The sequence below is a fragment of the Anastrepha obliqua genome, chromosome 3 (genome assembly GCF_027943255.1).
Source record: "Anastrepha obliqua isolate idAnaObli1 chromosome 3, idAnaObli1_1.0, whole genome shotgun sequence".
NCBI classification, from domain to species: domain Eukaryota; kingdom Metazoa; phylum Arthropoda; class Insecta; order Diptera; family Tephritidae; genus Anastrepha; species Anastrepha obliqua.
This window is the reverse complement of record NC_072894.1, coordinates 124,165,637-124,189,656: the sequence shown is the minus strand read 5'-3', so window position 1 is coordinate 124,189,656 and position 24,020 is coordinate 124,165,637. Positions and strand designations below refer to the sequence as shown.

The 24,020-nt window shown below is 35.9% G+C and overlaps 1 protein-coding gene across 1 annotated transcript in view; it reads left to right on the top strand.

Annotated features, from left to right (window-relative positions):
- LOC129241737 (uncharacterized) overlaps positions 1-24,020 on the top strand; it is a 138,062-nt gene that overhangs the window by 100,028 nt on the left and 14,014 nt on the right. The window lies entirely within an intron of this gene.

The following is a 24,020-nucleotide window of genomic DNA, read 5'->3' as shown; positions in this document are numbered from 1 at the left end:
AAATTTGTTGGCTTTGTTTTATAAACTTCTTGTTTACATAAACCCCACAAGAAAAAGTCAGGTGCAGTAAGGTCAGGCGACCTGGGGGGCAAACGAAATTCGGAGTTTCTTGAAATCAGTTTATTGGGAAATTTTCGTCGCAACTCTGTCATAACAGTCTGGGCTATGTGAGACGTTGCCCCATCTTGTTGAAACCACACAGAGTTGAAAGGAATTCTCTTTCGGCGTAGTTCTGGATAGAAAAATTCTTTCAGCATTTTCAAATAACGGTCTCCAGTAACCGTAACGGTGTGACCATTTTCTTCAAAAAAATAAGGCCCGACAATACAGCGTGAAGAAACCGCACACCACACTGTCACGCGAAGAGGATGCAATTCCGTCTCGTGGAGTCTCTGTGGGTTAGAAGTACTCCATATTCGACAATTTTGTTTGTTCACATTGCCGTTTAAATCGAAATGGGCCTCATCAGACATGAAAAGGCAGGATCTTCTGGCAAAATTCCAAGCGAAACGGCAAGTCTGCTGCATTCAGTTTGTTAACCATTTGAATTTTGTAGGGAAATAAGTCTAAATCTTTGTGCATTATTATTTGCAAAGACTGTCGGCTGACACCAAGTTGAGCAGATAAGCTTCTTGTTGAAACCCTTGGATTGCTTTGTATAGCTGCAGCTACAGCAGCGATCGTTTCCTCCGTCCGAACTGGTGGGTTTCGATGATAAGGCCTTCTTGCGACTGTTCCTTGCTCAGCAAAATTATTCACCAGTCTCATTATGGTCCATCTGCTCGGGGGATCGCCGCCAAACATCCGCCTGTACTCTCTCTGTACCAAAACTACGGACTCCAGTGCGTGATAGCGGCGGACTATCCAAATTCTTGTTTGCGTGTCCCAGTTATCCATTTTAATAAATTTTAAAGATCAATCTGCAAATTAAAACAAAAATGGAACAGATAACTTAAAAAGAAAAAAAGTTATTCAATTTTTTTTTGGTAGCGGCTTTCATCAGCCACCCTGTATTTGAATAAAAAACTGTGTACTAAATGATGTGGCCAGATTGTGGAAATGTCTTGAAATTACGCCTTTTGAAATTAGGTACATAAAAAATATAAAAATCGCTGTTTCTTTTAATTTGAAGCTCACACCTATTTCTGAAAATAATGTCCATTGCTACGACAACTTTTTTCCTTATTTTTGTTAGCTTACCAAAGCTTGAAGTGCTTGAAGTGATCCTCGAATTGAGCTAATATTTGATCTCATATAAAGTCAGAAGTGGCTGTGTTCGAATGGGATTATACCACTTTGATCAAAAAGTTAACGGACAACCGCCAGGTGACGCTTTAAGTCCACTGACTTGGGTTTTTTTTTTTTTTGTAGGCTGCCACATCTGTGATTAATATTCCTACCAATTTTCACCATTGCTTGATATTTTTTAAAGTTACGTCGTCTTGAGTAAATCTGCCCCTGCACATGTTTTCTATTTCTTATAGTTTTAAAAATGGATCTGAATTTGACAGAACGAGTTTTTAATAAATTTAATGATATGAAAACCTCAGAAATTCGGTAGTGATATTCAAAAGAAAACAGTCGCTTACCAGCGGCATGCACACTTCAGAAGAGATCGCGAGTCAACAGAGAATGAGGAAAGTAGTGGCAGGCCGTCGACATCGAAAATCAATAACATGAAAGAAAAGTTGTTCAGTAACAGCAAATTAGCCATCAGAACACTGACAGTGGGCTTAAACATTTCATCTGAATCTGTTAAAGTTATTGAGTTAATGATTTGGGCTTGCGTGTTCGGTCCCAAAGAACCTCACAGTCGGTCCCAAAGAACCTGAATTTCAACGACCTGTTCAAGGGACCGGAGGACTGGAGACGAAACGTGGGCTTATGAGTATGACACACAATCCAGACATCAGACGAACGAATGCAGAAGGTGAAGAACGCAACAAATACCATCCAATAGCCATCGAATTCATGTAATATGGTTTCCTGCGATTTTTCTGTGTTTGATGGAGTCAAAACTGTTTGACCTCTATGGTGTACGCGTTTTAACAGCCGAAAGGAAGTAATAGAAAAATCGGATACGGCTATGTTGGCTATACCGAAAATAGAGTTCCAGAAACGTTTCGAGGATCAAACGCTGGCATTATTGCGTTGCAATTGGTGGGGAGTAGTGGAGTACTTTGCAGGCGATAATATCGCTTTAAAGTCATAAACTTGTATTTTGAATTTTCTGAAAATATTCTTGGAACTTTTTGATCAAAATATTATTTTCTATTTAACATTTATCTCCTCTTTTTGTCGAAAGCGACCCTTGTATGTTACTTTTTGCTAGTGATAAAGAATATTTGCTTGTATAAAAATATTTTCAGTGGTTTTTTTTATCTTAAAAGTAACGAAAGTAAAGTTTGCCACCCTCCTGCATCGACGCATATGAGAAAACGTCTGAGTTTTGGCGGTAAAACTACTTTTAGTTGATAGTTATATATATATGATTGGCGCGTACACCCTTCTTTTGGGTGTTTGACCGAGCTCCTCCTCCTATTTTTGGTGTGCGTCTTGATGTTGTTCCACAAATGGAGGGGCCTACAGTTTCAAGCCGAGACCGAACGGCAGATATTTTTTATGAGAAGCTTTTCCATGGCAGAAATACACTCGGAGGTTTGCCATTGGCTGCCGAGGGACGACCGCTATTAGAAACACGAGATTCGAACCAATGTTCTCTCTGTGAATTCCGAATGGTAGTCACGCACCAACACATTCGGCTACGGCGGCTGCATTAACATAAATACATATTTATAACTAATGCAGAAAAAAAAATCAAATTTTTATAATCCAACAACTTGTTTTGAAATTTACTGTACCCTAGCTTAGATTTGGTCTAGATTTTATTTTAGATTAGAGCTATAGGAGCTTAATAAATTCACTTAATCCTTTACTGCATATGGGCTCTTATATGGTATTGTATTATTGTATAACCGATACAAAAAATCCACTTTATCTTTCGAAAACGCTCTAAATGTTGCTGAGAAAGTCGCATTCGAATGTGTTTTTGTTCCTTTCCAATCATTTTTTTTTTTGGTTTTGGACGTCCTTGACGTGGATGGTCTTCAAGGTTTGTACAGCCTGGATTAAATTCAGCAACCCAACTTTCTATTATATTAATTGATGGCGAAAAGTCCTGTGGCACGTCTATACAAAATGGCTTATAAACAAAGAATGAACGGACAGATTGAAATATTTTCTCATACGTCCATATGAAAACTGTACCGACATAACAACAAAAATTTTGTCTAGTAGCAAAACTTATTGAACAACCTAGTATTTAGCAATAATGAAACGCAAAAAAATTTTCTATGGTTTAAGACATTTCGAAATAACCTCACTTTTGAGCAAGTGGGTGAAAAAGCAGAATTGAATTGCGACTGATTCATTTACAAATAACATGACAAAAACATGACAAAGAAAATATTTTCATGGATTCGAATTAACTCGAATTAAATATAAAAAAGCACCCGGATATGATATGCTGACAGGCAAAGCCCTTATGGAGCTACCAATTGAGGCTTACCTATTCCTTAGAAACGTCTTTAATCCAATGTTTCGCTTACAATACTTCCCAAAAGTATGGAAAGTCGCAGAAATCATTGCGCTACCAAAACCGGGTAAAAACCCAACAGCTTTAACTTCATATCGACCTATAAGCCTACTTCCGACTATATCTAAAATTGCAGAAAAACTTTAACATGACAGAATTACCCTAATACTTGAAACGAAAAACATCATTCCAAATCATCAATTCGGTTTTCGAAAAAAAAAGCACTCAACTATCCAACAAATACATTGAGTTACACAAAAAATAATTTCCGACATGGAAAATAAACGATACTGCGTTACTGTATTTTTGGACGTCGTTTGACAAAGTTTGGCACAAAGGCCTCTTGCATAAAATTAGGACAATATTACCACTCGACTATTATTTAATTATCAAGAGCTACCTTACTGACCGATGCTTCTACATTAAATACAATGACAAATACTCACATATACATCCAATAACAGCAGGAGTTCCTCAAGGCAGCGTTCTAGGACCACTGCTATATGTCTTATTTACCTCTGACATACCACTCCCAGACGAAACTAGTTCTAGTATAGCAACATTTGCGGACGACACAATTTTATTGTCATCTGACAAAAACCTCTCAGCCGCAACAACAAAATTACAGATGTACACCAACAATGTAAAGAAGTGGTTTGACAAATGGAGTTTAAAAGTAACCGAGGACAAATCTGTACAAGTAATATTTACGACAAGAACAGAGATTGCTGCTATGCCGATTAAGCTCAACAATAAAAATATACAAATTGAAACATCTGCAAAATATCTTGGAATCCATCTGGACTCAAAATTAACTTGGAAAGATCATATCAAAACGAAAATAAAACAAATAAAGGAAAAATTTCGACAATTCCATTGGCTAATAGGCAGAAATTCTAAGCTCAATATTTCCAACAAACTTTTAGTATACAAAGCGGTCATTAAACCAATCTGGACCTACGGACTTCAAGTGTGGGGAACTGCAAAAAGAAGTCACATAAACAAAGTACAGCGACAACAATCAAAAATCTTACATATAATAACAATGTCCGACAGGTACACAACTTTACGACGTCTGAAGAGAAACCGACCAATTGACCTATTAAATTAAATATTAATTCTCGTATGCTAAAATAACTGTTCTATATTTTTTTTTTTTTTATAAATTACGATCTGTTAATATTAACAATAAGTAATTGGTGTTAGGGTTTGGAATTAAAATGTGCCTTCCCTTTGTAAGAGAACCTTATTGTCTTTGGTGGTATTTAGTTACAATTTTACTAATACATATTTTTCTATAATTTTATATTATTATATTTTATTTTATAACGAGTTTTTCAATTGGCGCGGGTCGATTTTGGCGCCCTGGGGCAGCCATTTTGTTTTGCTGACATCTGTCAAATCTTTTGTTTATTATTCAGTTGTTTATGCCCAATTATTATGGCAAGTTACTCGATTGAACAGCACGTTCAAATGATAAAACTTTATTGCATTGCGCCCATTTTTCGGTAGACGTGGTGGCCCTTCCAATTTCTTATGTCCCATATTGAACCATATGGACCTAGACGACATGTGTTTCCAGCAGGACGGCGCTACGTGCCACACAGCAAACGCCATTTTATTCCATTTCAACGTCTACCCGCCCAGTACGAGCAAGATCTGTGGGTGTTTTGCGCTTTAGTCTTCTTGGTTTAAGCTCCATTTCCGGTATCAGTCTCATCTCATGGTTTTTGTGCTCTAATAGTCGCAAGAAAGATGTGCTTACTGCTGCTTCTTTTTACTGCTTCAGTGATAGTGTCTATGCCGAGGTTGCGGTAAATGTCGTCATTTTGTATGTACCAATTTGCGTTTGTGATTGTCCTTAGCATCTTAGATTGACTTCTCTGAATGATTTGTAGGTTTGATTTAGTGGCAGTCCCCCAAATTTCTAGTCCGTAGGTCCATGTCGGTCTGATTATTGATTTGTATATCATCAATTGTTTATTAAATAAGCTTAGAGTTGATTGTTTTCCTAGTAGCCAGTAGAGTTGTCGGAATTTGTTTTTCATCTCGTTTCTCTTGTTCAGTATGTGTTTTTTCCATGTGAGTTTTGAGTCAATCGTTATGCCTAAGTATTTTGCACTTGAGTGTATTTTTATGTCTTGCCCGTTAATTTGGATTGGATATCTTGCAAATTTTCTCTTCGCGTATATTACATGTTGTGTTTTGTCTTTATTGACCTCAATGCCCCATTTTTCAAACCATTGTGTTGTAGCTGGTAGCGTATCTTGCAGTGTTTTTGTTGCTGCTTCTTCATTGTGGTTAGCTGACATTAAAACTGTGTCGTCTGCAAATGTAGCTATCATTGATCCTCGAGTAGTTGGCGTTGGTATATCTGCTGTGTATACTAAGTATAGTATGGGGCCCAGTACGCTTCCTTGAGGTACTCCAGCCGTCAAGATAACAGAGCACTCATCGTCATATTTTATGAAGAAGTGTCTATCAGTCATGTAGCTTTTAAGGATATTAAATATGTTAAGTGGTAAAATAGTTTTTAGCTTATATAGAAGTCCTTTGTGTCATACTCTGTCTCGCGATGTCCAAATACACGGCAATGAAATATTTCTTCTTATCGAAGTCGTCTGTAATTTTGTTTATTACTCTGTGAATCTATTGCACAGTTGAATGTTGTTTTCGGAAACCGAACTGCTGAGAGGGGATAGCATATTTTTGTTTTAGAATCGGTTCAATTCTGTCAAGCAGTATTTTCTCAAACAATTTAGAGAGGATGGGCAGCAAGCTAATTGGTCTGCACGAGCTAGCAACAGTGGCGTTCTTGTTTGGCTTGGGGATCGCTTTAACTTGTGCAACTTTCCTTGCTTTTGGGAAGTATTGTAACCTAATTATTCCGTTGAAGAGGTCTCGTATGTATTTTATTATAGTATCGGGGAGTTCCTTTAGTATTTTTCCATTTCCATTTGGTCGTATCCCGGTGTCTTTTTGCCTTTAAGTTTCTTTATACAATATTTGATTCTTCTTCTTTTGTCGTGTTTCGTATTGTGTGGTCTGCATTCTCAATTGTGTTTGGCAGCTCAATATCTTTATTATCCATGCTACTCATATTTGTAAATATTGTTTTCAAGTGGTCAGCTAATGGTTCAGCCTTTTCTTTGCTTGTTCTAGCCCATGTGTTGGAATTTGTTTTTATTGGAGGCTTGTATATGGTGTTCTATATAAAATGTAGTTGTTTTCCTAAAATGTAATCGCTGTATTCGTCTTGGCACTGGCCATGATGAAATATATTTAATAATTTTCCTAACTAATTGTTAAAAAATGAACTAGATGTCAGTATGACAGATGTATGATTAATGTAGGAATAACAAAATAAAAAAATGGATTTGAAATACTCACCTTTCTCGTCGGATAATAATTTGCCCGCTTTTCAACTGATTTCTATACTTTACAACTATTTTTTATATATGGTTCCGTAGAAAAAGAGCAAAATATTTTTATTAATATTATATTATAAAACTTTTATTTTTCTTTTAATCTGTCTTATTGATAATTAAGAAGAGCTTTCCACCGTGAAACAATTTTTTTTTTTCAACGCTTTATTAATTCATGCAGTAAAATGCTAATATAATTTCACATATTTATAAATATATCTTTGTAATTTCATACGCAGATATATACTTATATGTACATATCTTAATCCATATATCCAAATACCCACTTGTGCACAACTCTGTTTCATTAAAATGTCTTTAAAAGCGTTCACCTTGGTCAGGTGTTGGTATTGCACACCGTATTGCTTTAAGCGGCTGTTGAACTGTACAGCACAGCAACAATAACAACTGAAAAAATGGAAAAAAACGGTAAAAAGTGTATGTGTTTGAAAAATACTCACGTGCAATAACATGAAAATGCCATTCATTTTCTCACATTATACTTCCATTTTCATTCCACACCCATTTGCTGAATGGCTATTAGCTCGCCAATGCGCACAAATGCATGCATGTGCACCCGTGTGTGTATTCTTTTGTATAGAGCAAAGAGTGAAGAGTGAAGAGCGTATACCATGTATGTGCAGTGAGTAAACACGCACACACGCACAAAAAATCATACGCTTTGCTACTCTTTCAACAACCACAATTACTCCAAGGACACGAAAGGGCGGCGTTGGTCTAGTTAATGCCAATAACGGCGCATTAAACTCTTTAATTACAGCGAAAACCCATTAGAAATACATTGCTTAGAAAATTAAAGGTTTGAGTTGCAAAATGGGCGAAGAGGTAAATAACTCAATAGCATAGGCCCACTAGGGATCCATACATATGAATGAATGTGGATTTGTTTAGTGGATTATACTGATTCTTGCGATATCCCCTTGCCCCGCTTTACAGAACTATTTCAGAAAATACACAAAAAAATAAAATGGTTTCCCTAAAAGATATATTTTTTTTAAATAATTTCTAAGTTTACTTTTTATTATATCAAGCCTTAAGGTACGCCAATTTTTAGAACAATTGAAGACAATGCCCAAAATCCATTATTTAAAACATTTTTTTTTTTTTGATTTTTATGCGATTTGTTCATAACTTACACTTATTAACCCATTTTCGGCAGCTGGTCGATTTTTCGACCACCAACTTCGGGCTCCAATATCTCAGAAACCAAATGTAAGTTTATTGATCAGTTTTCACAAGTTTTAAATTTGGAATTTAGTTAATTTCTAGAGTACAATTTTTTAAGAAAAAAAGGTTCAGGGCAGATTTTTGTAAAAGAATGAAATTATCACTATTTTTACGTGTTTTTTGTGCAGATGAAAAAATAATGAAAAACAAAAAAACAAATAATTGTTACTAATTTATTGTGAAGAGAAAAGATGAAATTAAGAGACTCAAGAAAGTAACATATCGATATTGCAATAATTTTTACTGTTTCATGGACGTAAACTTTAGTGGTCGAGAAATCGACCGCTGGCCAGGAACTGTCATGTAGGATAGAACAAAATATATCAATATTTTTTTCTTATTGAAAGAGATGGAAGTGAGTATCTTTGTGGTATAGGAAAGGTACTACCCCTGCAGGGAAAATCAGTACTAGTGAACCAAAATTCTAGTTCAGCACTAGTACCTTGCCTCCAAAATCGAATCTGTCCTATATTGCAGGTATTTTCTAATTGGAACTGAAAATCCATCAACTTCCAACGCGGTAGGCTTAAAAGTAAATCTGATTTTGCCCGTCCCATATGGCGAAAACCCAGAGATTTTCAATACACAAGGACCCCAATAAATGTGGAAGCAATCAAATTGGAAGAAATGTTTTCTGAAATTGGTAAGCAATCAATCCTTTTCGTATACGTATATATAATTGCACCATTTTGTAGGCTCAAAATCCCCCTATGATCTCTTTACATTGTTTTTTGATAATAATATTATCACAAATATTACCACTTTCACAAATGAGTATGCAAACCAACACAATGCTCCAATTAACATCACGCCAATCGAAATACGTAGGTTTATTGGAATATTGTACCTATCGGGGTACCATACTTTGCCACACATTGACCACTACTGTTCTGTTCGACCGGACATGGGGGTTCCAATTGTTAAGCAGGCTATGAGTCGTAATCGGTTTAAAAAAATTAAGCAGTTTTTCCATCTCGCTGACAACACGAATTTAAACGCAGCAGACCGTTTTGCGAAAGTTCGTCCTATTACTGACGCTCTCAACAAAAAGTTTATGCAGTTTGGAGTCTTTAGCCATAATCTCTCTATAGGCGAACAGATGATTCCATACTTTGGACGCCACTCCTGCAAAATGTTTATCAAGGGAAATCCAATCCGGTTTGGGTTTAAAACATGGTGCTTATACTCTGAAAGTGGGTACTTATTTTCTAGTTCATTGTACGGGGGAGCAGCAACCCCTCACGATAAAACTATTAGTCTAGGGGCACAAACAGTGTTAGACTTGCTTGCCAACGTATCTGACCCTGAGTGCCACATCATTTTCTTTGATAATTTTTTCTCTTCATACCATCTAATGTGCCTTCTGAACGAACGTCGATTTTTTGCAAATGGTACTATACGCGAAAATAGAATGGGCGATTCTCCTTTGAGAAATTTAAAAAAAGAAATACGAGGAACATTTGACCAACTACTTGATCATCAGCAAGAAATATTTACTGTTCGGTGGAATGATAATGCTGTAGTCAATGTTATAACTAATAACGCAGTCAATCCAATTATTAGCACTAAAAGATATTGTCGGAAGAAAAAAACAAACTATCACTATCCCGCAGCCAAAAGTTATTCAAGAGTATAATCATGGCATGGGTGGTGTGGATCTCCATGATAATGCGGTGGCAAATTATAGAATATGTATGAGAGGAAAAAAATGGTGGTAGCCAATATGGACAAATACTCTTGGTAACGCAATGGTCAATGCATGGAAACTTCATTGTACGATGACAAAAATTGAAAAGATAAAACCACTGTCACAAATTGATTTTCGTTCGAAAGTCACAACAGAATTATTGAATTACGACAAGGACGAGGACGAGTATGAAAACGAACATGGAGATGAAGGTCCATCGAACCTTCCGCGGATCAATGAAAGGGTACACGCCGTCATGAGAAGATTTGAAAACAAATCTCGGCGGTGTATATTTTGCAAGAAACATACTATTTTTACTTGCAAAAAATGCAATATTCATTTACATACTAAATGGTTTGATGACTTTTTTATCAATAAAACAACAAAAAAATATTTGTATTTGAAATAAAATGAAATAAATTGACTTCGTGTGCTAAATTTTTTTCATAAATGTTGTATTTTTTTTTTAATATATTTGACGGTTTTTGGCCAGCGGTCGATTTTTCGACCAGTCCATATCTAAAACACCGATGGTCAGAATTTTTTTTTTTGTTTTAATTTTTCTTGATTATGGTCCTATAAGCACTGGCTAAAAAGGAAATGGAAAAATTATGTCGAATTCTTGTAGCGGCCGAAGATGGGTTAAATCCGCAAATCCACATGCAACGATGGATTAACTTAATTTTTCAGCTCTATCTTTCGACACTCTGACTTTGTTTACCGCTAATTGTGACATTATTGAGAAAGGAATTCAGGTTTTCTCTACGGGTTGTAGGCGGCGGCTTTTCACGGTTTCTGCATCGAAATAATCCCAACTTGTCAAATCTTTATAATTTCAAACAAAATTAAATGAAAAATACTTTTCTGCTGTTCATTCGAATAGTTCTTTATTTTTATTCCGACAAATGATATCGCACAAATGACCATCTTTAGCCGAAATTATCCAATTTATTCTTTTTTCATCACTTCTTTCTCCATCACGTTGGTCCATCTTCCGGTGAGCGGCGATGAGGTTGCGAATGGAAATCGTATATTGGTCCTTTGGCTTATTGGCGTGTGCCTTAAACTTCAAAAAATTGCACAAATAAAAGTCTTGTGACGGCAAATCGGAGGATCTTGGTGGTCAGTCAAAGTTGTCATGCTTCTATAAGTTTTTATTTGTTTTAATTAGATATAAAAATGCAACACTTAGTAACTAATAGAGTGCTTGCAGCCAGAGCTCTTCTATAAATAATCAGTCGCCCTGGAAGAAATGGAAACAACTGCTCGCCATTGACGCTTACGATAACTCTATCATCGTAATCAATCAATCTATCAAACTGTAACCTTTTGGTCATAAAGTGGTCGTTTTTCAATTAGTTGAGGGTTTTTGCTTGCATTAAAATGAATTTTTTCTTATTTACGTCTGTTTCAATGAGAAATGTGCTTCGTCGAAAATGGTATTTTATCGCTAAAAATCCAGTTCGATTAAGAAATTATTGTGAATTTACAGCGGAACAATTGAAAATCTTCATCCACTGCTGCTTCCAACGTGGTATGACACTGGTCAATGAGTGACAGGGATGTCAATAGTTATAGGTGCCCCATGCGTCCACTTTAAATGACTATCCCTTTATTCACAGAACAGGCAGCCATATAAATGAAATTGTGTTTAGGTTAGGTTATATAGTGCTGACTAATCTGTAAAAAGATCTCACTTAGACCTCTGGGGCCCATTGCGCTACCAGTGCTATGTATTTGGAGTTGAATTATTAGTTTATGTAATTCTTAATGCACGAGTTTTAACAAGCCTTTCAGCCATTTTTCAGGAATATCATTCGAGGATGGAAAATATGTTGATCATAGGCACATTTGTCGAGTATTTCAAAGAGCAGGACAATGGCAAAGTAATTGTTCCAAAGTACCACTATATCTGGACTAATCCATTTGAGATAGTGTCCCGTCAGTACTCCAGCCAATATTTTCCAGAGTGATAAAATAAAGTTTGTCGTTTTCGTATTGCAAGCCCTTAGCATAATTTTAGCAGTTTTGTACGAGGTTTAGTGTTCGCTTATCGACTGTGTGATGAAATGATATGTTTAAGTATAGATAGGCGGTTACATTGAAAATCTGCTGCAAATCTTATATGTATTTCCCCACTGGGAAATTATTTCATGATTAACTTTAAATTAATTCTTTCCCCTAAAGAGTAATATCGTAACATATTTTTTCTTCTGCTCCATAATTTATTATCCATTAAAATGGGGTTAGAGGGTTTGTGGATAAGAATTTTTTTCAATTCTGCACATACATATAAAAAAAGAAACATGTGATAACTGACAAATTCTTGTAACTCATTAATTCAGTTAGAAAAAGTTGGGGATTTTCATTAATAATAAAAGTCAAATGATAGGTTGGCTTAATATGCGCCATTCCGTATCAAATGGTACAAGTATTATATTTTGGACTTTGTCTTCAAGTGTTTTAGAATTTGGTTTATTGTAAACTTGAGTATAAGAATAAGAAAAGTAAAAAAAAAATATTATTTTAAGATTTATTTATTTATTTATTCAGTCTACAAGATAACCTTACAGATTTGTAGTTCATAAAATATTGAAAATTTTGCTATGGTCTCTATAAAGTGAATTATCTTCGGTTCTTTTAAGCATTTTCATAGCTTTGTTTAAGGTTTTAAAATAGAACATATCATATGTCCGCTGTGATCGATTTGGAGACGACTGCGTATGCTAGCGTAGCATTTTTCAGTGATATCGCAGTGGTTCGAATCCAAAAGTTTATGGGAACTCGGTTATGAAATTAGCAGGGATTACTTAGCATAGTCCTAGCTATTAATAAAAAAATTAAGAACAAAATCTGAGGTGGGCGTGTTTTTCAAATATGGAAAAAACAAATTCTTTTACAAGAATATATAAATTTTGTACTAATTTTTTTGTTTTACATCTATATATATAAAAGAAAGTCATGTTAGTTACACTATTTATAACTCGAGAACGGTTGAACCGATTTGGTTGAAAATTGGTGGAGAGGTAGCTTAGAACCAGGAGACGGACATAGGATACTTCTTATCCCATTCGAACGCGTTTCCGTGATGTCACTATAAAATGTGGTATAACAAATACGAATCTGATATGGAATAACAAAGCACAAATGACAGCTAAACGTAATTTTGTCTATGGTTAAGTAGAAAATTTGATAATATAAATTTTGTCAGAAATATATATTCACAGTAGTTTGTATTCTCTCTGAATCATCATTATCAATGCCGCGACCAAGAATGTTTCCCGACAAAGCCGTAATGCAAGAAGGATATGAAACATTGCGAATGAAACGACTGAAAAAGCACAAGGAATTGCCCGTGAAGAGTAACGCGTTTGTATGGCTCGACTTCGTACTTCTCAATAACAAGAGCAAAGCGAGACAGCCCGCGAAACGGCTCGGTTGGCAATGCGAAATCGTCGAGCGAATCACAGAGATCAACAACTAGATGATTTTCGACGCACAAGCGGGGAGTTATCAAGTGCTGATTTGAATCGAGCAGCGTTTCGATGTGATTGCAACACTGATTACTGCTTGCATCCTAGCGTTTGCCTTGGGCCAATGAACGTTGTTTGCGAGTATTGTGGCGCATTGAAGTTTTCCGGAGAAACGCCCGGATTGTGCTGCCTTAGAAGAAGAGTGATATTGCCATTATTCCGCCAAACACTGCCAGTAATTCCTAGATCAACGGCTGCTGATGAAATAAACGCTTGCCTCAAATCATCGAATCTATGGCGCTATGTGAAGAAACTTCAGCTGACAACAAACATGAGAGTTGCATTACTTAAGGATACATCTACTGAAGATTTCTTTGAGGAATTACTGACTATCGGTAATGGTCAAGTACCTGTCGACGAATCGAGCGTATTGATTTCATTTCCTCAGAATTTCTGTAACTTTGTCTCATGGAAAGACGAACTTATCAATAAAAAATTCCCAAACATCATTAATAACTACAAAAATAATGAATGGCTGAGTGAGCGAGCAATTTTAGCGGCTAAGAATAAAGATGTAGATGACCTAAACTACATAATTCAATATGATATCATTAGAACAATGCATTCATTCAAATCCTTTGCTGGCTTACCACCGCACAATTTACGCCTCAAAGTTGGCTCCGTAGTAATCTTGCTTCGAAACATAAGCCCACCAAAACTTTGCAACGGTACGCGTTTGGTGGTAAATAAATTGATGAGCAATGTGATTTACGCGACGACACTCAAAGGAAAATTCGAAGGTGAAGAAGTTCTCATTCCGAGAATCCCGATGATCCCAACCGATCTTCCGTTTGAGTTTAAAGTTTCAATTTCCGATCCGTCTTGCATTCGCCATGACCATTAACAAATCACAAGGCCAATTCTTGAAAGTTTGTGGTCTGTATCAAGAAAATCAATGTTTCTCACATGGTCAATTATATGTGGCATGTTCACTGGTCGGAAAGCCATCTGCGTTGTTTGTTCTTGCGCCTGATAATAAAACAAAAAATGTCGTGTATCACAAGGTGCTTAACTGAAGAGTGCAATCTATTAAAGCTTCATTGAGATACTTGATTAATAAAAAAATTAACTTAATAAAATCAAAAATCTGCTTTTTAATTGCCTTGAGGGCGGAACAAAGTTCGCCGGGTCAGCTAGTAGTAAAGGGTGTTTTTTTAGAGGTTAGGTTTTCAAGTTGGCACTACTTTTTTCGTAGATGGTCTTTTTGACAGCTGTCACTTGATTTATGCTCAGTTTGGTTTGCCATTTCATAATGAATAGACTTACACCTGAACAACGTTTGCAAATCGTGCAAATTTATTACGAAAATAATGGTTCGGTTCGCGCGACGCATCGAAGAAAATTTTGATCAGTGATCAAGCTCACTTTTGGTTGAATGGGTATGTCAATAAGCAAAATTGTCGCATTTGGAGTGAACATAATCCACAAGCCATTGCTGAGACGCCGTTACATCCTCAAAAAGTCACTGTTTGGTGTGCTCTATGGGCAGAGGGAATCATTGGTCCATATTTCTTTAAAAATGAAGCCGGCCATAATGTTACAGTCAATGGAGAGCGCTATAGAGCCATGATTAATGACTTTTTCGTGCCTGAATTGGACGATGTTGATGTGGACGACCTTTGGTTCCAATAAGACGGCGCTACATGCCATACAGCCAACGCAACAATCGATTTATTGAAGGAAACTTTTGGTGAGCGCATTATCTCGCGCCGTGGACCTGTGGCGTGGCCTCCAAGATCGTGCGATATAACACCGCTGGACTATTTCTAGTGGGGCTATGTGAAGTCGCTTGTCTACGTAGATAAGCCCGAGACGATTGACGTCTTGGAAGAGAATATTCGGCGCGTTATTGCTGACATACGGCCCCAATTGCTGTAAAAAGTGGTCGAAATTTGGGCCTCTCGGCTGGAATTTATTCGAGCCAGCCGCGGCGGCCGCTTGCTCAAAAGCATTTTTAAAACATAATGGCAAACCCTTATCTTTATAATAAAGCTAAATTCTTGGCCATAACATTAAATTATATACGTTTTATTTCATCTTGAAAACCTAACCTCTAAAAAAACACCCTCTAAAAAAACACTCTTAAAAGAAAAAAGTTGTAAAAATGTTAAAACGGATCAAAAATATTTTGCTTAAAAAACTCCATATCAAAATTTTCAAGACTGAATAAGTCTAAGAAGAATTATACATTTTTCAGTGAACTTCGCTTTTTTAAAGCCGCACCGAGCCAAACTTCTGCTAATTTCGGCCGAAGTTCGAAGCGAAACTGAAACGATCATTTTAAAATGTCAAAGTAATGGTTAAAAATAGTTAAAAGAGCATCAGTTTTTTTATTAATAACAAATCCTTATGTTAATAAGAATAGAAAAAAATATTACGTGTAGTAATTATTTAATACTTAATGAATGGCACGTACACTTCTGCAAGGTGTTTGTCTGAGCTCATCTTCCTCTAAGTGGCGTGAGTTTTGATGTTGTTAATCAAGAGAACTCCAGTTTTAAGCCGACTCCCAACGGCAAATGATTTTTATGAGGAGCTTTTTTATGGCAGAAATACAGCCGGAGGTTTGCCATTGCATGCCGAGGAGCGGCCGCTATTAGAAAAACTGTTACTATCATTTGGTGTTTCATGACCGAGGTTTCGCACCCGTACACTACCAAATGATCGTCACGTACCAAACCAACCCGGCTACGGCGGCCGTTTAATGTAGTAGTCTGGTAACTTATTTTCAAAATTTCGAATTCCGGTTTTTTACATATTTTGAAAGTGCGATATATTGGTAATATACTGTACAAATTTTAGACCGAAATTCGAAATATTGACGAAATTATAGCACATATATGAGAGCGGCTCGTACTTGCGCGCGCTAAGCCGCTAAAACTTTAAACGCGTTTTTCTCAAAACAACGTTCTTCCGGATGGCCGTCGTGAAAACAAATTTTTTATCTAACGGATTGAGCTGAAATTTAGATATGTTTTTCTACACATCAATAGTTCTGGCGGGTAGTAGATTTAATTTATTTCGTCCCTAGCTTTCCATTTTTTAGTCCGATTTCCACTTTAAAAAAAGGAAATTTTCTTACGAAGTCCGCCATTTTGTTATTTTTTGTCAAAGTTATTTGATCTTACTACTCGCCAGAACGACAAGCACACTGATTAATAAGGAATTTGTTTTTTATGTTTCAGATGACCACAAGTAACGAAATCACGCCGGCTAGCCACTGTACCTCTTTTTTTTGCCACTTGCTGCAGTGTACAAAAATAGTATCAAAACATTAGAAAAAAAAAAATTTTTTTTTGTACACCTTCGGATACCTTTAATAACATATCAGAAAATCAAACCGATTGAATTTTATTTTCCCTTCCAAAAAATGTCCCAAACATGGCCTCAAAAAACATGTAAGTTACCAGACTACTACCTTAATACTTACATCTCAGTTATCTCATATTGCAAATAAAATCAGTAGCTTATCGGCATTTTCACCTTGTTAGCAGCATCGAATATTGGTATAGAGTTAACTGGCAGCGTTCAAAAATAGTTCACTAGCCACACTCGATGGAGGAGCAGATGAAACTTACATACGAGTATTTCAAATGTAGTGAAAAAAATCGATTTGATGCCATTACATAAAAAATATTTCAAAAGCAAAAATTTGATACAATTTAATGAATAAAAAATTTTTAAGAATTATTCGACCAAAGCGCTGATCTTTTTTAGTCGAAGCCGAACCGAAATGAACTTTTGTGGCCGAAGCGGAGGTTGTGAAAACTATGATATCTGTATGCTTTTGATTAAAGAAGTAAAATCAACTTAACATTGTTTTCTGTAAAGCACTAAATTTATTTATTTTATTTATTGTCTTTGAATGGATACATTCTTACAGACTATATTAAGCTAATGTACAATAGTTTAGTAGTTACTAAGAAAAGAACGATTTAAGATGATTGACTAAGATCCCATACGGGATAAATCTGCACATGCCCTAGGAATCGGAGCATTCACCCCATAGTTAGTTCTCGAGAACCCAATTTTAAAGGTTTCGTACTGTCGGAGCCTCATATTGGGTATATTAAATTGAATTTTACTTAAAAGGGAAGGACAATCAATAGATCCAGAAATGATACGAATAATAAATGCGCACGATAGAATAGATCGTCTGCTATCAAGTGGTTTTAAGTCAATCAATAAACATCGAGAGCGGTACGATGGTACAGGTTCAGAAAAGTTTAAAGATCGAAGCGTAAAACGAAGAAAGACTTTCTGAACTCTCTCAATCCGATTAGACAGACCTATTTGGTACGGTCTCCAAATAATAGCGGCATACTCTAATCTTGATCTAACAAAAGCACAATACAATGTTTTGAGAGTATGTGGGTTGGTAAATGCAGAACAATTTCGGCGTACGGATGCTAGCATCGCATATGATCGTCTTATGACGTGGTTAACATGGCTGGTGAAATTCAGCTTTGAGTCGAAAATAACGCCTAAGTCTTTAATTTCCTCAACGGATTGCAAAGGTAAGCCAGAAATATTATACGAAGTATGCAAAGTATTGTTTGATTTAGCATATTTTACGTGAAAGCATTTGCTAATATTTAGTGACAAACGGTTTAAATAGCACCAGTTCCGAACATTGTGCAAGTCAGCTTGCAGCTTTTCAAAGTCCCTAATACTGCTAATCACCGCAAATATTTTAAGATCATCAGCATACAACAAGTATTCTGCAAACGAAAAGCAAGAACCAATATCGTTAATAAAGAGTATAAAGAGGAGGGGTTCTAGAATACTTCCCTGTGGGACACCAGAGAACGCAACAAATGCACGGGATGTCGTATTATCAACGGCTACAACGCAGTGCCTGTTGGACAAATATGATTTGATTCACGACAAAAACGTGGAGTGTATACCTAATGATGCAAGCTTCAACAAGAGTATTGCGAAGTATTTCATCAGCATTCATTAATAGCTTTGGATTAAGTAACTTTATTAATAAAAGTTCTTAAAAATATTACATTTTCCATAATAAATCAGAATTTATAAACTTTAAGCAAAAGCTTTTAAAGCCAAATAAGTTGTTTTGTCAAAATTGCACACATACAAATGCAAATATGAGTATGAGGATTCATTTAAGTATTTAAGTGTATGAGTAAATACTTCACTTTTCGCTTGGCGTCTACACACTTTGTTACGTGCTTGGCTGAGCTCCTCCTCCAATTTTGCTGTGCTTCTTGATGCCGATGCACTCCGAGGTTTCCACTGCTTACTGAACATTTAGCTTTTACTAAATGAGAATATACTTTTAGTTGCATATGCAGTTTTAATATACTTTAAATGAGCTAAAAATAAAAGCAGCTTCACTAAAAGTTTTCAAATTTGCTTTGCTGTAGTTTTTGTTTATATATAAAGCCAAGTATGAATATACATATGTATATGTGGCGCTTTCATATGGGATTTGGGAGAACGGAAAGTCTGCTTACTTATGCAAATTCAATTTTACAAAATATGCAGTTACTCGTAGCTCATTTGGATAAAGTGTTTCACACCTCAGCTGGCAGGCAAGGAGATGATTAGCCTACCCATACGCAGCCACTTACCCACATGCATGCTTGGTTATCAACAAAATTTCTGTGAACATGTGTGTGTGTGCATACTGAACTACCTTTCACGCTCATTTTAAGCATTCATGACTGTCATTTACATGAATACCTTTTGAAACTGAAACATATACATACGTATGTATAGGTAATAATTATATATAAGCATAAATCGAAGAAAGTTCCACTGGCTTCTAACTATTTCTCAGCCCTTAGCTTAGGTATGCACTAAGGAGCATCAGAACCTTTTAGCATCCAGAATATTAATTTTATATTACTTTCTCTGCCCAGAGTTTTGAAAGTACAGAATTGTGACTCCCAGCAATTTAGTCTGTTTAGAAATTGTTTCATATTTTTTGCAAAATTTTCACACAAAAGAAAATTGCAACACAGAATTAAGGACCCATCCCATCTAATAGAAATAAAATTAAAAAATGAGTTAGGCCAAACACCAAATAAAGGATGTAAGCGTGTAATATTGCGTTTCATGGACGACTTTAATATTTTCCAAAATTTGACTCTCGATCATAATCCACATTTTTTTATTACACTCATATAATATATACAATATACAATAAAATACAATACAATGTTTGTTGACACCGTAACGAGTAGTACAAAGTAGTAGCGTAAAAATAATTTTGTGAAGAGATTTTCATTGTTCCTTCCTTAAGTAAAAACCCATCATGCCAGATCATGTGGTTTGATTCGATGGAGTCTTCGGGTTAGGCCTGAGATGTTGTTTGCTAGTTTCCTCATTATCGTGCCTTATTGCGAACGAACCAAGGTGCGTTGAGAATATCTCGAAGGATTTTATTCTGGAGTCGTTGAAGTATGTTTATATTACTTTGAACGGCGCAACCCCATAGTTGCTCGCCATAAGACTACACAGGCTTTATAATTTGTTCATTTATAGCTATTTTGTTGTATAGTACAAGGTGGCGCAAAAGTAACCTTGCGATGTTTTTTGGCTGTAATTAAAAAAAAATGAAAAACTTTGATTCTTCTTGTGGATTATTTTTATTTGGTCTTTTAATTTTTTTTACATCAAGTCGAGAATATGATGTCATGTAAATGGCTTCCATGACATTCTCGGCTACAGCAGCAATATTCTCTGCAGAACGGCTACTCCGGGGTCTGCCACGCCTGGCAGCATCTCGTGTTGTGCCAGTCTCTTTGAGGCGAGCGGCTAAACGTCGCTCTGTTTCACCTGTAGGCGTTGGACGGCGAGGAAATCTGCGACGAAATTCACGTTGTGCCAAAGTCACCGACCGATTATTGGTCAAATAAATAGTCAGCAATATTCCGCGTTCTGGAGCAGTGTAGCGTAACATTGTTTATTAACGTGTATTTCGCATGTGTTTTCTACACAAATGTCAAAACAGAACTGACATTATGGGCGAATCGCAAAATTTATAGCATTTTCTGATAGGAGGATTACTTTAGCGCCACCTGTTATATGGAGAGCTTTGATCTTTGTCCAATTAGCCATTTCAGTTCTATTATTTTCAGATCGATTTCATGCCGTTTAAGTTTCATATTCTACTTCCATCGATGCTTAGCATCCACAGTGGCCGTAAAAATACATTAACAAAATGCATGTGATTGTGGTTTTTGTATTGTTCCTACCACCCTTGTATAAATACACCTTGGAATCTACCTCTAGAAATATTTGAATCATGATTCCATGCTGTAATTCGAAGTCTGAACATGAGTAAAAAGAATCTCCCTGTTAATTTTTCCACATGAAATTCCAATTCATTAAGAAAATATCACATCAGTTTTTAAAAAATGTTATTCTTGCAACTTTTGCATTAATCCTTATAAAAATAAACAGAATTGGTTTTAAATTAATCTGAAAGGTCAAAGTAATCTGAAAGAATCAATTAAAAGAAAAAATAATCTCGTTTAGTGTTGACGAAAGAGTGTATTAATTGTAACCAGTTTCTCTTAACTTTTAAGGACTATTGTAATCGTAATCATTTGTTTATCTATCATCCAGCTCAGTTTTCTATCTGTAAAAAGCCAATTTCTTAGGAGGTGTATGCACTAAAAGACGCAGTCTCGAACTTAAATTAAAATAAAGCATCCAGTTGTAAAAATACATACACTTTTTCTTCTTCTTCATCATCTTTATTTTAGGATTAAATTCTGTTTTACAGCAAATTACAGATTAAAAATGCATACATCATAACATAGGTATATACATAACAGATATAATTAATATAACAAATATCCATACTACATTAAAATCACGTATCGGTTGAGCTTGAAGTCCAACATTCTTGCCATCTCTTTGGAGGTCGACCAGGTCGTCTTGAAGATGTTGGCTTTTCTATCATTGATATTTTTGCCAGTCATTGGTCTGTCATTCTCGGTACATGCCTATAGCCTTCTTTCCATCTCTTTCAGCTCCACCTGGTAACAGCTTGTACGTCGCATATTTGTCGTGTCTCTTCATTGCGTATCAAGTCGCGGTGAATGATGCCTGCTATAGCGCGGTGTGTGAGCATTTCGGTTCCTGATACTGTTTACTCGGTTGTCCGCTCTCTCAACACGTGCACGCGATAGAGCAGAGTCCCCATAGGTTGTCTGCAACATTTTTAAAATTTCAAACAAATTCTTTGTTCAACTTGAATTTCCATCGTTAAATTCGAAGAACACACTCGAGCTTGACTTGTTTACAGTAGCACAGAAAACAAACTATGTGACATATCACGCTGAAATTAGCCATGTAAGCTTATAACAGTCCTACCAAAAAACAAAAAATTTATTTTTGCCATATGTCATTCGCGGACCGTTTTATTGATAACGTCTCGTTCCTATTTGAGCAGAAGCTATATGTCAGTATAGGCCTCACGCATGATTTGTATTGTATATTCGGGCATTGCCTTTAGTGCTGATGTGTTTATTGTACCATATAATATCCCTAAGACAAAGATAAACTTTTTAAATAAATTTATTTTTGAGCGAATATTTTTCATAGAATATTTAGGATGTTGTTTCAAAATAAGACATGTAAAAATGTAACTCCAATTTCAATTTATTTGTTTTGTTTTGTACAAAGTAAGACAAACTTTTGTGGTAGTGCATTTTCTGACGAGTATAACTCTAGACAACGAGGATGGTATACATAAAAATGATACTTAACATTTTTTTTGGGTAATTATTTTATTTGCAATCTATCTTAATACAATGATATTCAGCAAATTAGGTCTTATAATCTAATAGCAGCGGTAGTATTTGCACAAATGCAAAACTACATATAAAATTACGATATTTGTTCAAATCTTATGTCTTAAATGTATTAAATTTAATTTGTACTAATGAGTTGCTTATCTTCATATAGGAACCTATGTATTTTGTTTTTTATTTAGTGTTGAATAAATAATTTAATTCAGCAAATTTAGAGAAATGGTAAGTCTAAGATATGATTACGCTTCAGTCGTATTGTTTCATTACTTGAGTCTAATAAGCATTTAGCATTCGTATTTACATGGTTTGACAGCCGTGCAAGATATCTGTTAGAAAAGTTTGGAATTTCACTTTTTACAAATGGGATATCGAAGTCCTTGTGTATTGCTTCATTTGTGACAAACCAAGGGCCGTTAACAAGAGCACGCAAAGTTTTTGATTGGTAGCGTTGCAGGATTTCTATATTCGATTTGCTAGCAGTTCCCCAAAGCTGTATACCGTAGGTCCATAAAGGCTTTAAAATAGCTTTATGTAGTCTTATTTTGTTTTCTAAACTAAGCTGAGATTTGCGACCAAGCAGCCAGTGCATTCGCTTGGTTTTATTTTTAAGCTGCCCTTGTTTGGCCTTAATATGGGATTTCCATACTACTATCGCGTCGATCTAAATGCATTCCTAAATATGTCACCTTCGTATTCGTTGGTATTACAGCATTATTTAAAAATATTCTAGGGCAGTTATTTTTTCTTAACGTAAAGGTGACATGGGTAGACTTGTCGGAGTGAACTTTGATCCTCCATTTATCAAGCCAAATTTCTAAAATATTTAGTTGGTTTTGCAGCAAAGAGGATGCTTTTGCAGGTGAATCGCTAGAAGCTATGAAGACTGTATCGTCAGCGTAAGTAGCCACTTCCACTTCTTCTGTTATTGACATGTCGGAAGTAAATATTGTGTATAGGACGGGGCCCAACACACTACCCTGGGCACACCAGCGCTAATATTGTATATTTCTGAAGACGCATCTCGGTGTCTAACATAAAAGTGCCTTTCATTCAGATAGGATTTAAGGATCAAATAGAAATGTGCTGGCAGGAGTTTTTTAATTTTGTATAGAAGTCCCACATGCCATACTCTGTCGAATGCCTGTTGAACATCTAAAAAAGCTGCAGAACAGTATTGCTTCCTTTCTAGCGCATCCCTAATTACATTTACAACCCTATGGCAAAGGTTCTGGTGTGCCATGTCTTACCCTGAACCCAAACTGATATTCGGGAATGATATTGTGGTCCCCTACTACTGGTAGCATTCTCTTAAAAAATATTCTTTCGAATATTTTCGAGAACGATACAAGCAAACTAATGGGGCGGTAAGACTTAAGAAAGTTTTCGGGTTTATTTGGTTTTGGCACCCTAAAAACAACAGCACATTTCCGTAGTGTTGGGTAGTGATTTACATTGAGAATGGCATGGTAGATTATTGTAAGGAATTCAATAGCTTTCTCAGGTAGAGCTTTAACTACTTTGCTATCAATGCAGTCATATCCAGGAGCCTTGCAGTTATTTAGTCTAAGTATTTCTTCAGATACTTCACTATTTGGTATCCGGCTGATCGGAAAATCCATTTGACATGGGGATTCAAGAAAATTTGTAAACTCCGCATCGTCATTGGCGGCAATTGGAAGATTTGGATGAAAAATTTGATAGAGGTGTTTGGCAAAAGCCTCTGTTTTACTTTCATCGCTTCTG